Source organism: Cervus canadensis, chromosome 31 (assembly GCF_019320065.1).
Source record: "Cervus canadensis isolate Bull #8, Minnesota chromosome 31, ASM1932006v1, whole genome shotgun sequence".
Classification (NCBI taxonomy): Eukaryota; Metazoa; Chordata; class Mammalia; order Artiodactyla; family Cervidae; genus Cervus; species Cervus canadensis.
Genome location: NC_057416.1, coordinates 17,392,176 through 17,408,087, shown reverse-complemented (window position 1 = coordinate 17,408,087; position 15,912 = coordinate 17,392,176). Strand labels below are relative to the sequence as shown.

At 41.3% G+C, this 15,912-nt stretch overlaps 1 long non-coding RNA gene across 1 annotated transcript in view; it reads left to right on the top strand.

Annotated features, from left to right (window-relative positions):
• Positions 1–6,892, top strand: part of LOC122432357 — a 160,645-nt gene extending 153,753 nt beyond the window's left edge. Inside the window, exon 3 of the long non-coding RNA XR_006266806.1 lies at positions 5,147–6,892. This is a non-coding gene — a long non-coding RNA (uncharacterized LOC122432357). The remainder of the gene's footprint in view (positions 1–5,146) is intronic.
• Positions 6,893–15,912: the final 9,020 nt, after the last annotated feature.

The following is a 15,912-nucleotide window of genomic DNA, read 5'->3' as shown; positions in this document are numbered from 1 at the left end:
CCTGGGGAATCCAATGGACAGAGGAGCCTGGCGGGCTACAGTCCATGGGGTCGCAAGGAGTCAGACAAGACTGAGTGACTTTCACTTTCCTCCTCCAAGGACTAAAAGCCTGGTGAAGGCAAGGCTCACATGTCATGTTTACTATTATATTCTTACAGCATCTAGGACAAAGTTCATACTTGCAGGTGCTCTGTAAATATCTAGTGAATGAATCAAAGCCAGTTTGTATCAAACAGACAGTGACGTGCAGTTAGAGATCTGCAGAAAGTCACATCATAGGTCACATTGCCACCCAGTGAGTAGGGCTTGAGCTCACTGGTGAAAAGTGGATAGGATGTGGCTTAGCCAAGACAAAGAGAAGAGAGCAAGACAGGGGAAAAATAGTATTAAATTATGAGGAAAGTGTTTGAATTGACTCACAGATGAAAAGGCAGTTATGTGATCAGTGGAGAGAGGAGAGGCCAGGAAGCCTGGCTCATGGCTGGTTTATGTCCAGAGCAGGCAGCGGTCGGCCAAAATTGTAGGCATTGGGTGGGAACAGAGTGCAGATGGCCTTGAATATTAGAGTGAGGAGGAAACCCAGTGAAGAAGTTAGAGCAGGGGAGAGACATCATGCAAATGATGTGACATTAGACAGGGGCAGTGTTTCGAAAACTAGCCATTAGTGAATACCTTTGGGATTTTTTTCTACATATTACTTCATCTTGTTCCTTATATTATTCTTCTATGTAATTAGTCTATTTTCAAAGGAAATTACATCCCTACTATACACGAAAAACAAATACCACTTGTCATTAATTGAAAGAAACATAAAAAGTAAATCCAAGAAAAACGTGTTGAATTCTAGGTAGGTACTGTTTTCTGTTCACATTTCTAAGTCTGAAGTCTATTCTCTTTTGGTCAAAACCAGATTCTATAAAGATCTGCAAGAAAACAAATCCTCTCCTTCATGAACCGTGAAAATAGAAAGAAAATTAAGAAGGAAGTACCCGTCTCTCTGTACGAGTAGCTCTTTGGTTCCATGTGTGCTGTGCTGTATGTGCTTGTCACTCAGTCGTGTCAGACTCTCTGTGACCCCGTGGACTGTAGCCCACCAGGCTCCTCTGTCCATGGGGATTCTCCAGGCAAGAATACTGAAGTGGGTTGTCATGCCCTCCTCCAGGGGATCTTCCCAACCCAGGGATCGAACCCAGATCTCCTGCATTGTAGGTGGGTTCTTTACTGTCTGAGCCACCAGGAAAACCCAAGAATATTGGAGTGGGTAGCCTGTCCTTTCTCCAGGGGATCTTCCTGGACCAGGAATCGAACCAGAGTCTCCTGCATTGCAGGTGGATTCTTTAAAGCTGAGCTACCTGGGAAGCCACATAAAAAAATCTCCACTTCCATCAGTGTTATCTGCCCTCACTTTGGATAGCAATGGTGTAGGGTCAGGACCTGCAAGCTTTTTCACCGTCTATTTTAGGCTCTGGGGCCATGCAGCCTCAGTTGCAAATACTAACTCCACTGTTATAGCTTGAGGACAGCCAGAGATACAATACCATTAAGTACATGTGGCTGTGTTCCTATCAAACTTTATTTCAAAAAACAGGCAGGACTTTTGGCTGCTGGGATGTCCAGTCAGCCTTCTGTAACTGCAGGTTCTACATCTCTGGGTTCAACCAACTGAGGATCAAAAATATTTGAAAAAAAGAATTCCAGAAAGTCCCCAAACACAAATACATAGCACTTTCATTGTGTTAAGTTTTATAAATTATCTAGAAGTGATTTCAAGTGAATGGGAGGATGTGTCAGAGATTATGCAAATATTATGTGTACAAATATTATGCAAATATTATGCATGTATTATGACATTTTATTTGAAGGACTTGAGCAACCACACATTTTGGTGGTCGGGAGGGGGTCCTGGAACCATTCCCCTGTGAATACTGAAGGAGGACTGTAATGTGCTAAACCTGGATCTGTATCAGTGGTTTACAAATTTATGGTGTGGTGGGGATTACTTATGCTGTGCGTTGAATTGTGTCCTCCCAAAGAAAGATAGGGCTTCCCAGGAGGCTCTAGGGGTAAAGACCTACCTGGCAATGCAGGAGACATAAGAGACGCAGATTCGATCCCTGGGTCGGGAAGATCCCCTGGAGGAGGAAACAGCAACCCACTCCAGTGTTCTTGCCTAGAGAATCACGTACAGAGGAGCCTGGTGGGTTACGATCCGTAGGGTCGCAAAGAGCTGGACACAACTGAAGCGACTGAGCACAGCAGAAAGAAAGAGATACTGAAATCCTAACCTCCAGTACCTCAGAATGTGACATTATTTGAAATAGGTTCTTTACAGAAGTGATCAAGTTAAGAGGAGGCCATTAGAATGGACCTTAGTTCAATGTAATGGATGTCCGTATAAAAAGGGGATATCTGGACTCAGAGACAGACACACACAGAGGGAGATGTGAAGACATAGGGAGAAGATGGGCATCTGAAGCAAGGAAAGTCTGAGGCTACTAGAAGCTGGGAGAGAGGTCTGGAAGAGATCTCTCCCTCATGCCTTTACAGGGAACACAGCCCTACCAATAGACCTCCAGCCTCCAGAACTGTGAAACAAGAATACACTTCAGTTGTTCTAAGCCACCGAGTTTATGATACTTCATTACCATAGACCTAGGAAATTAATATAACCTGTTGTTTTTTTTTTAATATAGAATTTAGGGCCCTGCCTAAGACCTACTGTATGTGTAGGGACCAGGCATAGGCTTTAAAATGAAATCATCATACCTACCACAGTTGATTCTAAGCCCATGTTTGGTTTAAAGCCCCTTGGTCTTCATGGCAGAGCAGAGGAGGAAGAGATTGGGCTCAGGCCACCTAAGGGAAATCAACTGTAATAATCCACGTGGGTGGTGATGTGGGGCTGGAGAAGACTCAGGAACTTGGAATAGAAAGGAAGGTGCTTTGATCAGTCTGATAAGAAGCGCACAGTAAATATTCGGGGAACAGCATTTGGAGGTGAAACAGGTGTACTTGCCCATCCCAGAGGAAGCCTACTATAGGGGATGAAACATCCGCATGAGGTCTGTGTTAGAGACAGATGCTTTAGAATCATCCCCATATTTAACAGAAAAGCCAGTGAGCGCTCAAAGGGAGAGAGGAGGAGAGAGAATGCTCGATTGGGACTTAATCCCATGATAGATGGTGGAGGGAGAGAGAGCCAGTGAGACTGAACAGGGATGGTATGATGGATAGGAGGAGAAATAGCTATCAGAGCAAAGGTTTTTAAGAATAAAGGAGTCATTAGAGTCAAATTTTATAGAGAGATCAAAGGAAAGGAACATAAGGAAGCAGTAGATGTGGGATTCATGATGCCTTGCCAGCTTGGAGAAACCACCTTCAGCAGAGTGTGGAGCAAACAGATTTGTAAACATTAAAAGTTTTGTTGTAAAAGGAAAAGGCAAATATGAGGGGGAGAGATGGCTCATTACACATCCCCCCCCCCCCCCCCCCCCCCCCGAGGTCTATGCCCTCTGTTTGAAGTCAGAGGAAGGAACCAGTTAAGGCAATTACTGAAAATTACCGAGAGTCTTCAGAGGGAGCATGGCCCTGCAACACCTTGATCAGAAGTGGATTCCCACTCCCATTGGAATGGAACTGGGAGGGATTCTTTGCTTCTCAGTGTTGTTCCTCTGTTCCCAGTTTCTGTTGGAGATTACTAGTCTTTTCTTCCACCCTCCCTCCCTCTGCACTTCCTTCCTTTCTTCCTTTCTTTCAATAGGATCTGTTTATCAAATACTGTTGATAAACAGCAGCTTGGAGCCTGCCATTTCTTTAAAAAAATTTTTCAAATCTTTTCTTCTATAGTCTAGGCAATTTTAAGACAGGAGTTGCATTTGTCTGGAAACACCTTCTAAAGGCTCTGAAATATTTATTCATTATAATTCCCTGGAAAAAGTGTTGTTCATATTAGTTGATCTATGTCTCTATTAGTTTATCTTTCTACTAATCTAATACATATTTCATCTAAGGAATGGTTTGAGGTGGCTGTTACAAAATGATTACAAATTATAAATGGACAGGTATAAATATTTATTTATTACTCAGAGCAATCTAAAAATGAAAACTGGAAAATGACAGATTAATCATTTTAGTCATGAAAATGCACAACAAGAAATTCCAGGATAAAACCCATGTTTGACAAGAGAGAGAAAGACTCAAACAGGCTTTGCTCCTGGCCGACTGGATGGGAGCATCTGATTTTACCAGCTGAGGATAAGACAGAGCTAGCTGAAGCTCAGGCCAGAAGAGATGAGGTATACCATAGAAGCCCGTGTGCTTGATTATAACATCAGTGACTAGTTCTAGACTTCAAACACATGGCTATGGAACAAAAAGGGTTTTAGCTAATTTTCTCAGCATTTATTCCAGTACTGACATGAAGCAAATAGCAAAAAAAAAAAAAATTTTTTTTGAAGTCCAAAATATTAATACAAAATAGATAGGATCAAAGAGAACAGAAGATGCAAAGAGCCCGCACACTAAGCGTTCACCAGTGCCCTGCTAGGGAACATGTGGATTTTAATGCCACTCCAGAGCAATAAAAATGAAATGTCCCACCATCTTAAAGGTTTGGGACTTGTAATAGAATAAGCATTTGATTAATGAAACAACATGTACTATAAAGAACAAGGGATCATAAAAAGCTGGTTTTTAACAGCCTAAGTACCTTTTGCGGCTTGAAGTTCTTTATCACCTTGTAAATCACTGCTGGAGAGAAATAACCAAAGTGAGACAAGGCCAACTTCCATTACCAGCCTGGCCACCTTGGGGCTTTGGCTCCGGTTTCTCAACCATATTCTCTTTGCTAACACTCTGCGGTACCTTGCCTTTATTAGGAAAGGAAGGCTGGGTCACTGTGGTGACTCTGCTTTTAGTAAATGTCTCAGAACAAATATGCTCCCTCAAGAGGCACCTTCCTCCCCCTTGATGTCTCTGTTCCGCCGTCAAGCATGCCTCCATTGGTAGAAATGAACAACCATGGGTATTACCCAGCCCGGACCCCCAAATCTTGTGGCTGACACCGCACAGATTAATTTCTCCCAGGTTGGTGTGTGGGTTGGCTGCAGTGGAGCTCACGTCTGACCCTCATGCCTTTCGTGTCCAGGGTGCAGGTCGAAGAGCATCCGCACAGGGGCAGGCTTTTCCTCATGACGCAGGAAGGAAGCCAGGAAGCTCAGTCAACCATCATGAGCTCATCGGGAACTTCTGAGCGGGCGTGGTAGACTTCACATCTGCTCACGTCCAGTGACAGAGGCAAGTCACATGGCTAAGCTCCAAGTCAGTGGAGGGAGGAACTGTATCACCCACAGCAAATCCTGGCCAGGATGAGGAGGTAAGGATGAACTGGGACCAACTCATCCCGTTCAACATACTGTGGGTTATGCAGGTAGGCTGGTCATGCAGTCATGTAATTGGATGGCCTGGATCTTCACCAATGATCTCTGAGATCAAAGTGGGTGTTCTAGAGAGGAGAGAGATGCTCTGTGTGTGGTATATCTTATTAAAATGCCAGGAAAGAACTCTGACTTTCAGAACTTTGACTCAGTATACAGCCTTGACCTCAAGCACATTCTTGGCAAAAAGAGCCATTGATCCTAGGAGCTGTGCTCAGCATGTTAAACACATGATTTCATTTAGTTCTCACAGTGATCATCTGAAGTGGCTGGAATTATCCCCATTTTGCGCGTGAAGGAACTGAAGTTTAGAGGTCAAGTTGCACCAAAAGACAGCATGCTAGGAAGTCCAGAGCTGGGGTTTGAATCCATATATGTTGGATTGCAAATTATTGTGCCGCACTGGAAGATGTCTCAGGTTTAAACTCAGGAGAAAGTGACACTCAAAACATACGTGTCAAATTTTGCCTCATGTTCATATCCTTTGATTCTCAACAATTCCACTTCAAGGGATTTATCTTAAGGATGAGATATTTTGATACAAAAAATATGTTCTAAGACTAAACATTAATATAAAACTCTGGACTTTGAATAATGATGATGAGTCAGTGTAGGTTCATGGATGTATGGAAAGCTGACAGTAGGGGGCGCTGTGCAGGTGTGGGGACGGGATAAATGGGAACTCTGCTTTCCGTTGAATTTTACTATGAACCCAAACGTGCTCTAAAAAATAAAGCTTATTGATCAAAAAAAAAAAAAAAGAAAAAAAAAAGTAGGAGTATGCCATTGCCCACAGAGTGGGTAAAAAAAGGTACTTGAATAGCAATGCTCATGGCAATCCTGTTTATAATGGAGAAAAACTGGAAATAATCTAAAGGATTAAGCATAAGGGATTTGTTAAGTAATATGATACATCTGGAGGTGGCTGTAAAATTACTACTTAAAAGAATATTTAATGTCATTGAAAGTGTGCACAGTGAGAAGAGGAGACCTTAACAATATGCATAGTGCAACCACAAATTTGTAGAGAGAATAGTCATACATGAACTGCCAATAATTCTGGGTAACATATATGTCTTTAGGTAACCCACCTCCACATTCCCACCATATTTATCACATAAAAATATTTTGAATTTGCAGCTAGAGACTGTACTCTCTGAGCAACACACACTCTTCCAAAATGGTCTTGCAGTCAGATTTGAGCTGGGAATATCTTACTTTCATCTGTTCCCTGGGGGTACCATAGAGCAAAATGAGCTTCTGGGCATGTCCTCTCTAGACCCCAATTTGGGATCCAGGGATGATAGGTGTACAAGGGGTAGATGGTCTTGTGGGAATTGTACTTGCCCTTGAATGGTGATTATTACTTGTTCTTGCTTCCTAGAGTCAAAGTGAAAGTGAAAGTCACTTAGTTGTGTCCGATTCTTTGAGAGCCATGAACTACAGTCCATGGAATTCTCCAGGCCATAATACTGGAGTGGGTAACCGGTTCCTTTTCCAGGGTATCTTCCCAACCCAGGGGTAGAACCCACGTCTCTCACATTGCAGGCAGATTCTTTACCAGCTGAGCCACAAGGGAAGCCCAAGAGTACTGGAGTGGGTAGTCTATCCCTTCTCCAGCAGATCTTCCCAACCCAGGAATCAAACTGGGATCTTCTGCATTGCAGGCAGATTCTTTACCAGCTGAGCTGCCAGGGATGCCCTCTTCATAGATTAGACATACTTTATTATTAACATTTTTATTATAGTAAGACACATATAAAACTTACTATCTTAACAATTTTTAAGTGTACAATTCAGTAATATGGTATTTAGTACATTCATATTGTTTAATCATTATCACCAGAGATACTTAAGTTTGTTGTTTGTACTGCTTATAGAAGTGATATATATTCCTCAAAGCAAATGATAAAAATAATCTATCTTCCCATCTCTTAAGCATATGATTTTTAAAAATTGAATTCATATTTATGTGTATGGATATGTATACACACGTGGCTATATGCACACATGCATGCTTACATTGTTTTACATAGATTAATGACAGTAAATGCGTAATTTTATTGAGCCCTGCCCTCCCTTTATCTCCTGTTTTGGGTGCAAACTTAGATGAGGCAACAGGAACATAATTCCACGTGAGGATACTGTGATACATAGTGTGACACTTAAAATTGGTTTTGGTTTTAAATGGGAAGGCAGACACCATTGGCTTTAAAAGAACACTTGTTTGGGGATTGAGTAGCTAGCGTATTTGTAAAAAAATAATAAAAAATAAAAGACTGAACTAGAACAACCACCACAAAATCCAGAACACTACACCTCATTAATGTTTGTGAGGAAGGGGAATATATTTCTCACCAGTAAATCCTTCTCAAGGCAGAACAGACAAGAAGTAAGAACTGTGGTTATTGACTATTTGTCAGTGGTAAAACTTTCTCCAGTGTGAAAGCAGTGCCTCAGACTCCCTAATAATTGTATTGCTGAGAGCTAACATTTACTGAGTGTATATGAAGCATTTTCCTACCCAAATCATGTTTTAGGGGCATTTTGCAGCAACTGATTTCAACGTTTTATTGATCTAATGTATTCATTAAGTTGCTTGAAAACATTGAGTTGTTCTAGATCAGGATTTTCTTTTTCCAATGGAAGTGAATCTGATAGCTTAATTTAATCTGTTGGACTTTTTTTTTTTTCTTGAAAAATTAACCCATGACCTATTGGATGATCCTAAAGTCATTTAGTCTTTATTATAATTTTTTCTCATATAAGATAGTAACATCAAGTTTGTTTTAACCTCAGGATTCAATTTGGTTTCAATGAGCAATTTAGGGCACCATTAGAGTGAAACAAGAATTTAACTCAGAGTGAGTAGATAATAACTGATTTCTAAAATGCTTCCAAACAGCTATTAACTTTTGAATACTCTGCTAAAAGCTTTGCCAAACTAATAACAAGTCACTATGTTTATGCAATTATTCTGAGGGCTGACCCATTCACAACTCTTGAGGATACAAAACTCTCATCTTATTAGACCTCTGAAGTTTTGAAAAAATGTAGTCCTATTGTCCAAATATTATAGATCTATACTTATAAAGTATAGACAAAAGGAAACCAAATGAATTTGACAAAAATTTTGGAATGGAGGTTCTGACAGTCACAGTTTATATTAATCAAAACGAGTCACTAAATCCAAGCAGATAGCACAATATTTTTGCTTTTGCAACAAAGTAAAGACTAGAAAATTGTTAGTCAAGGAATCATGCAATTGGAAGCAAGAATTGTCCTCAATCTACAGATGAGGCACCCAGAGGCCCAGAGAGGTGAAGTGAGGTTTGTTGAAAGTCACTCAGTGGGTGTTGTTCCTCTGACTTCTGACTCTTGGCACATGGCCAAGAGTATTCTAGTATTCACTAGAAGATTGTCTGAAGGAGATATTTTGAGCTTTTTTGGAAAGATCACTGCTCTCTAATATTCACCCTTATTGAAAATGTCTTTGTTTGGAAAATCTACAGTAACTTTCATGGAAATGAAACTGGGAATCATCAAAGTTAATGTTCCGTACAGAAGTTAACTACATCCTGGGCTCACCCTGCACAGGTAAACCTTCTACAAGTAAGTGAAGGTTTGAGGGAGAAAAGTATTAAGGAAGAACACATGTTATTTTCCAGAAAAAAATGAGAGGATCTGTTGTTCTTGTCTAAAGTAAAATGGATTTTATCAATAACTGCGTTCATAGCATGGGTGCGTGTGTGCTCAGTCGTGTCCAGCTCTTTGCCACCCCGTGGACTGGGGCCTGCCAGGCTCCTCTGTCCATGGAATTTCCCAGGCAAGAACACTAGACTGGGTTGCCATTTCCCTCTCCAGGGGATCTTCTGGACCCAAGGATCAAACCTATGTTTCTTGTGTCTCCTACATTGGCAGGCGGATTCTTTACCAACTGCACCACCTGGGAAGCCCGTTCACAGCATGAGGAAAAGTATAAAAATGGATATTCATTTGCTGTTGGATAATGACCTTTCACTAATCCATCTGGTCCCCATTCTAACTGCTTGTGGACCATGCAATCCATGTGCAGTATCACTAGCCACCTCACGGTTTAAACTTAGAAGGAAAGTGAAAGTCATGACTTCAGCCCTCATCACCTTTATCCTCATTTTTCTTGTCTTTGATGATGAAAAAGTGCATGACTTAAAAAAAAAAATGTCTAAAGTGAGTCGCTGAAATCACCGAGTATTATCCAGCTATCTGGTTTCGTCCTCTCATAGAGAACACAAGAGTGATATGGATGCAGCTCATATATAATGCCCTCTTTTCTCCTGTTATGTAAGCATTCCAAAAAGGGAAACAATGTTAAAAATTGAACCCAGGAAAGATGCATCGTTATGAATTATGATTTAGCGGCAGAGTCACTGCAGGGGAAAGAGAACCTGTCGTTCTTACCCTGATGGTACTTGCGATAAAATACAGGAGGATGTGGCTCCGCTCTCCTTGATAAATTGAGCACTAGAAAAGCCATGAATGTGAAATTATCTAACACATGATAAATCTGCTGCAATAAATAAGAATCCAATAGTCAGAAGGAGTAGGAACTGCATGAACCAAACTTTGCTTCAAACTCTGCCCCTCTAACTTTGGGCAGGATTCCAGGCTCTCTGAGGACCGTATAATTAGGCTCTTTAGTTCATAATTAGTACCACAAAAATCCTTGCCTGGAAACAAAAAGCCATGGAGCATGCAAGTTTCACCTTTAAAAATATGCCAAAAGGGTTCATCAAGATAAATGTGGAGTTAGTTGAAAATTTGTTGTTCCTTTCAAATTATCAGGGTGGCACCATCTTCCAGGGACTTCCCTCATAGCTCAGTCAGTAAAGAATCTGCCTGCAATGCAGGAGACCCAGGCTCGATTCCTGGGTAGGGAAGAGCCCCTGGAGGAGGAAGTGGCCACCCACTCCAGGATTCTTACCTGGAGAATCCCCTGGGCAGAGGAGCCTGGCGGGCTATAGTCCACGGTTCGCAAGAGTCGGACACGACTTAGTGACTTAAACCACAACCACCAACGCCATCTTCCAACTGACATTGTGAGAGGTTATGTGTAGGAACAAGATAAATCTTTCAAACATGCTTTCAATTTGCCTCTGCAAAACCTACTTTGGCCTCCAGGCACACATGAAGATCATGTTTTAAATTATTTGCAAAATTCCAGAAAGCGCAGTCAGAAAACTCCAGTTCCCCCCTGCATAAATAAGCTAATCAACAAAGATGTATTAAACACCCCCCAAGACTAGCACCTCATTAATGTTTTTATGACAACAAAAGGAGAATTTAAATTCAGTTCCATTTATTATAGTAGTTTTTGAACAAACTCAAGGATTCAGAAGTTCATAATAATTTCTGATTGTTGAAAATGTGACTCAGTTGTGATTGAGGTGAGCAGGAGTTATATTAAGTGACATTCTGTGTTGTTATAAGAGAATTTCTGATGCCTAAGTACGTTACTGAATGGACAGATCAATACCAAGTGCTTCACCTTTGGCCGCCTAAAGGTTGAGTCAGTAAGAGTAGCTGGGCCTGCAGGTGAGGCACCCTCAATATAAGAAAGAAGTTGTAAAAGTTCAGCAAATAAGTAGGAGAAATAAAGGTCTGGAATGATATTAAGGATGAATTGTTTGTGTGCTGCATGCTCAGTCACTCAGTTGTGTCTGACTCTTTACGACCCCAGGGACCGTAGCCCGCCAGGCTCCTCTGTCCATGGGATTCTCCAGGCAAGAATACTGGAGTGGGTTACCATGCGCTCCTCCAGGGGATCTTCCAGATCCAGGGAATCACACCTGCCTCTCCTGCGTCTCCATCTCATCCATTGGCAGGCAGGTTCTTTATCACTGAGACTAGCCCGATAAACAGCTTATATTTGTTTAAAATCTCACTGCATCATGTTATTCAATACAGCTACAAAAAAGAGCAAGTGCTATTTTTCATAGCTTGATGAATTACAAATGCCCCTCCTAATGAGTCTCTTTTACTCCCTCCTTATGTTCCACTGACTTTAATCTTTGGTGATAAACCACAGCAGAAACAAACACACCTCGTCACTTATTTCCATACATCTTCCTCCTCATCCTTGTTGCTTGTGATCCTGTGGTCTGTGCTCTTTGCCCCAGTGACAGGATATCAGAGGGTGAAAATGTAAGGAAGTTGGTCTCCTTTGATTTAATTTCTAAATATCTGTGACATTAGGCAACCAGCGAGAACTTCAGGTAAACCAAGAGAAGAAAGGGATTGTTTCTCTTTTATCCCTAAGTCTAGAAATTCCTCTCTGGATGCAGACAAGTAGGATGCTATTAGAATGGTAGCTCCAGAGAGAGAAACCTTACTTTCTAGATCCCAGGAATAGGTCTGGATGGTCTGCAAATCCTCAGAAAGCTTTGTGGACTTAAGAGCAGGGAGGTCATCCACCCAGAGAGAGCCACGAAGAGTTGAAGGGGAGGCGATGACTGCAGAGTGAGTCTGGGCAGTGACATAGATGGAGTTACGAAGTTTTCCATGATATTGGTGGCACCAAAAGGTAAGATCGGATCCTGTGTTTCTGTCTATGGCATAGAAGTTGTCAAGAGATGCACGAACCAGGAGAAACATGGACAGAAATGTGTGACCAGTGGTGACAAGCATATATGGGATGGAATTCCCCAACATGATGACAAACATCTCATCTGATGCTGGACTGCATAAATGATGTCTCAGACCAGCTGCTTCCCCTGTACTGTGGTTCCCTGGAACTTAGATATTGTTTCAGAAAAGGAGAAATAAATGGACTGATAACTATTTTTTCCTCAATTCCAATAGAATTAGAATCTCAAAAAAGAATTTTAAAACAAAAGCAACTCTTCTTAACCCATTTTCTGCAAACATTAGTTTGCAGACCGAGGCATACAGGTTCACTGTATATTCTGACTTTCAATAAAGAGCTTAATTACTTGGAGAATACATGCATATGATTGCTTATGTGGGAGGCTTATGGGGTATTGAGAAGAGGTTAGATGAGGAGGCAGAAAAGAATATAGAGTCTCTGGTCTGTTCCTGCTCCTCTCCTGGCCTCAGTTTTCTCATGTGCCAAGTGAGGGACTTGGAGGGGTGATGTCTGAGGACACTTCTAGCTCTGATAATGTGACTCTGTGAGTCTCTACTCTCCTATTTGCCAAATTATTGGCTACTGCTACCAGATTCAGCGTTGCCCATAAAATACTTACCTAGAAGCCTGGCACTTCAGTGGCCAATGAATGCTAATTTCTGTCACCCTTTCCCTTCAATAACATTATCTGATGACCACTTTTCTAAGATCTAATTCACATGAAGGGCCATTAATTTCTCCTTCCTCTATGTTTCAAGTGCAGGTTTTATTCCGGAAAAGCCATGTAACATGCTGCTCTATCAGCGTCCTTGTTCTGAGCATCCCTTTCTGCAATTCTTTCACCTGTGGTTGAAAGGTTTCTCTCTGTGTTCCGAACAGGAGCGGTGGTAAAGGGCTTGGAGAGTGGCTGGGATAGCCTGCTGTCTCACCGGTGTTGGGATGGCTGTACATTTGTCCCTTCCTGAGAGTGTGGGCTGTTTCGTAGCCTGGTACATTTGCTGGCTCAGTATTTCTGAATGATGATCTGAGTAGCTCCACCTTGTTCTGTTCTCTCTTGCCATTTCCTCGTCATACCTTATGACCTGCTATTGCTTGTCTTTGATGCGTGTCCCAGCCAGTGAGGCATCTCTGGTTCTGAGCTGACAGAGTTAGAATTCTACCAACTTATTGGGAATAACCCTTCAGTTCAGTTCAGTTCAGTCGCTCAGTTGTGTCCGACTCTTTATGACCCCATGAATTGCAGCATGCCAAGCCTCCCTGTCCATCACCAACTCCCGGAGTTTACTCAAACTCATGTCCGTTGAGTTGGTGATGCCATCCAGCTATCTCATCCTCTGTCGTCCCCTTCTCCTCTTGCCCCCAAAATAACCCTTAGACACTGTCAAACTCAGGGGGCCCTTTGACAGTCTGGTAAAGCCCTGTCTCAGGAAAACCTTTTAAAAAGCATGAGCTAGCATGCATATGATTATAAAATAATGAATTATGTTTAATCTGCTTATCAAAACATTTTAAAGGATGTTGTGATACAAGAATATATGTGCCTCCTTATTAATGCATTAAGTAATAAGAAATCACTGTGAGTTTGATGATTACTATAAATTTGAAGAGCTGATGATCATAAATATTTTGCAGTATCTGTAAAACTGTACTGTAATATGAAAATATCCATAATTTATATTTTGGATCACAAATATTGTTAATACTATTGTGGTAGCCCTCTTATATTCATAATCAGAGGAAGTGCTATAAATTTCAGTTAAAGAAAATAAAGATACATTTTCCCTTTTGTGCTTATGGTCCCCTTAAGTGAATTTTCAGAAGCCCCAGTCTAGTTTGATTTCCTAATTCTATCAGGAAACAATGGACCAGACATGTAAAATGAATTACCAGGATCACATAGTTCATAGTTGACCAAACGGGATTCAATCTTGATCCCCTTAATCCATTTCTCTTTTTTCCAAGCTCACTGCTCCTTTTTTGTTTTTTTTACTGAATTGCAAGATGGCCTTTATTGCTGATGCTGCTCTGTGATTCTCCCACAGTTGTGTTTTCTCCGTGTTACGTTTGATTTTGGCAATTCCGTGCAATTCTCTCTCTCTGAGGTGCTTTCATGTTATCTGAGCACTAGTGCATTTGGTTTCCTTCCTGTCACTCTGCTGTTTTTGAAACACTGTCTAGATTGGAATCCCATTCATATTTTATTAATCCTTAGATTTTATTTTGTTTAATTTTTTGTACATATACTTTAAAAATTATTTTTAATTGGATTATAATTGCTTTACAGTGTGGTATTAGTTTTGCTGTACAAGAGTGTGAATCAGCCATATGTATACATATATCTCCTCCCTCCCGAGCCTCCCTCCCACTCCAAAATAACTTTATTTATTTCATTTGTAGGATAATTACTTTACACTATTGTGATGGTTTTTGCTATACATCAGTATGAATCGGTCATTGGTATATATGTGTTCCCTCCATCCTGAACCCCCTCCCACCTCCGCCCCCACCCCATCCTTCCAGATTGTCACAGAGCACTGGCTTTGGGTGCCCTGCATCAGACATCAAACTTGCACTGATCATCTCTTTTACACATGGTAGCCAAGGAGACACAGATGTAAAGAGCAGAGTTTTGGACTCAGTGGGAGAGAGAATGGGATGCCTTGAGAGACTAGCCTTGAAACATATATATCAAACGTGCTTTTAACTCTGTAACTAGGCCACATGCTTTTTGAGCTTAGGGAATGGATATGATATATTTTATTTCTTTGCATCTTTCACAGCCCTTAAAAAGGTGTTGCCTGCGACTATATGCATACAGTGGACATTATATCAGCTTTCCACCCAGACAGAACCTCAGTCTTATTTTACCCAGTATTAACACAGTCATGCCTTACATTTCCTTACCTACTAATATTTACCTGTACAGAGAGTCACATAGTAGGAGACACTACATAACAGGCAGTTAGCATTTGGCATATAGCTGAGACACATTATTATTATTTCTCTTTAACTGTTTGTTTGATTTGGTGATTCTTACCTGCTGGTATCTAGGGTGTCTCTCTTATATATATTTTTTATGGTAGTGGTAGAAAATTAAAGCTAAATAAGGGGAAACTTGTGGAGTGGAGCAACGCTGAGCTCACCCATACATCTTAGTAACTGTTTATTGTGGGTGTGTCATGTCTATCTTCTCCCTTCTTCAAAGAATCGATCCCATTGAACAGGGCCATGTTTTAGCCTCAGCTTTTACAGCCCTGTTTACCAGTCAGTGAAATTGTTTATAAGGCTTTCAAAGGGCTAAGAAGAGGAAACCTTGCAAAAGAGGAATTATGTTGGCGTTTTAGGAGGCTAATACATGACACTCATTTTTCCCTGTGGAGTTCAGAATATAATGAGACATATATGCAGAAGACAGAAGAATGGAGACAAACATTTTAAAATGTTATATATTTTAAAAATTCTAATCATGTTGGGGAATGACTTCAGCTCTGCTAATACTTTCCCTAAACTGAACTTTCCTTCCCCAAGCAAAACAGAACAAAATACAAAGCCAGAGGGTATCCTCCTGTGTGAGCAGACAGCCTCCCCTCATATATCGTCTCTCTCCTGGCTCCACATCATGGGGGTTGGGGGGGGGGGGGAAGGGAGAGGAAGTTTCTCTGCACTGTATTGTTTCTTCTCCCAAACTCTGTAGTGAGATCAGCTGCTCCTTGTCACAGGAGAAGAACTAGATGAAAGAAGCAGAGAAGGCTCTGCATTCCTGAGCCGTCCTCAAAACGTGGACCGGGGCAACAGGCACAGTGATAATGCCAACTGTGGACCACATTCCAGACCTCCTGCAGCGTTGGTTTA